This window comes from Musa acuminata, chromosome BXJ2-3, assembly GCF_036884655.1.
Source record: "Musa acuminata AAA Group cultivar baxijiao chromosome BXJ2-3, Cavendish_Baxijiao_AAA, whole genome shotgun sequence".
Classification (NCBI taxonomy): Eukaryota; Viridiplantae; Streptophyta; class Magnoliopsida; order Zingiberales; family Musaceae; genus Musa; species Musa acuminata.
This window is the reverse complement of record NC_088340.1, coordinates 37,690,001-37,692,500: the sequence shown is the minus strand read 5'-3', so window position 1 is coordinate 37,692,500 and position 2,500 is coordinate 37,690,001.

Sequence of the window (2,500 nt, the reverse complement as noted above, 5' to 3'; positions counted from 1 at the left end):
TTCGTTTGAGGGGATCGATGGTATACTCCAGTGATATATATTTGTTGGAGTGGCCTGCATGGTAAGAGACTCATGATTTTGAAATAGAAAGGCAGACTCCACAAAAACAATATGACGTGAAATAAAGACTTTTTGAGTTTTTAGTTCATAGCACCGAAAGGTATTATGTTCAAGAGAATATTCTATGAAGATGCAAGGTTTAGATCTTGCCTTATCTTATGTGGGGGCATAAGTACGTAGCCACGGATAACATAAACAATCAAATATTCTGAGTTTTTAAAGGTTTAGAGATTTAAAAAATAGTTTTTCAAATGGAGACTCGTATTGAAGAACTGGAGTGAGCAGACGATTAATAAAGTAGACGACAGTTTGAAAGACGACATACTAAAAGGTTATTAGCATGGAGGCTTGATGTAGAAGTGTGAGACCAGTTTTTATAATATGTCGATGTTTGCGTTCAGTAGAGCCAACTAGTTGAGGAGTGTGTAAGGGTGACTTAAGGTGTTGGATGCCATAGGTTGAGAGGTAGGATGTGAGGGCTTGATATTCACCTTCCCCATCAGAGTAGACTGTTTTAATTGCAGACTGAAAAAAGTTTTCAACTAGCTTTTTAAAGTTGGTGAAGATTATTGAAACTTTTGATTTATAACGAAGAGGGTATATCCATGTGTACTTAGTAAAATAGTCTACAAAAATAACATAAAATCTAAACTTATCAAAAGAAGTGATGGGAGTAGGGCCCCAAACATCAGTATAAATAATTTCAAATGGTTTAGAACATGATAAGGAGGAAGTGCTAAAAGGGAGTCTATGATTTTTATTACTAAGACAAGAGAGAATGTTATTATTTGTAAGAGTAAAAAGAGAATAATAATAAAGTAATTTATTTTGGATAGAGAGAGAGAGAGGGATGACCGAGACGATGATATCACACATCAATTGAAGCTGCAACTAAGGAGTAAATAGTGGGTTGTTTTATTTGTGGAACTGATGGTCATTCATAAACATTGTCCTTACTTTGGTCTTAGATCAAGGATACCCCCATGATCAAATCCTTAATAAGAAAAGAGTTAGGAAAGAATTCAATGGAGGTATTATTTTATTTATAAAATTAAGAAATAAAAATGAGATTTCGTTTAATGTGAGGTGCACACAAAATATCATCAAGTGTAAAAGTTATGGTAGGTGAATTAAGCAGTGTGGAACCAGTATGAGTAATAGGAATTCCTTTATCGTCACCGATAATGATGTCCTCATTTCCCCTATAGTTGTTGTAGATGATCAAGTTCTAAAGATCAGAGGTGATGTGGTGAGATGCACTAGAATCTATGATCCAATTATGATCACCAGTGTTTGAAGTAGTCGTGAGATTTGCTTAGGGCCAATATGATTGAGTAGGAAGTCTGGGTCGAGATCGACAGACCTTTGCAGAGTAACCGACTTTATCATATGGTTGGCAAATAACTTTTTGTTGGTTTGTGTGTTGAGGGTGCTAGGACTGCTGATGATTGAAGTAGCCACCTTGGTTTTTATGATTGGAATGTTGATGATGAGGAGGAGGGATGATTTGTTTGGAGCTCATAGGTTCAGAAGACGTCTTGGGCCAACCTTTGTTGACAATCTTGTTATACGAATTGCCCCTTCTCGTAGATTTTTTGATTGACTTGAGCTGTGATGGGGTCTTGGTAGTTTGTTCTCACACTTTAGATATCTCTCAAAGTCAATCAGCTTGTCGTAGAGTTCTTCAAATGACACTGATGAATCACGTGCTCATATTGCTGCTGTCAATTCCTTATACTCGTCTCCTAGGTTGTTGAGGATATGGACAGTAACTTCTTTATCACTGAGGGAATAACCTAACAAGGCCAAGTTATCGATGATAATCTTTATGTTGTGTAAATAATCAGCAACAGTACTTTCGTCTTGTTTTATCTTCATGAGACTGGATAGGAGACTAAGTATGCGAGTGCAGGAATGATTGACTAGGGTGCTTTGCAACTTGCACCAAGCTTCGATAGCAGTGTCACATGAAGAAATGAGTGGGGTGAGGGATCCAGCGACCAAGGTTTGAATTGCTTGAAGGATGAGACGATCCTGACGTAACTATAGTTTGTGATTTGGATTTGGTACTGGATTGGGTGCACTTGGGATGTTGAGTATCATCGGTGGACAACAAAGAGAGCCATCGATATAGTCTAGAAGATCATAACCAAATAGTAGATTAGAGAATTGAGCTGCGTAGTTGCTACCTTTCGATAATTTAAAGGGGATGAGGATTACTGCATTTATGGAGATAAGGCCTATATATGAGAAAGTATTATGGTTCCATGTGGGAATAGTAATTGGAGCATTACGAGGACATACGAAAGATATGTACCTATGGGAGCAACTAAAAGCCTACAGTGATGATAATGATCACGAAGGAAGAAGTGTCGGTACATATCAGCGTCACGTGAGGTGGATTGTTGGCAAATGAGGTCTTCGTTGAGGGAGAAGACCT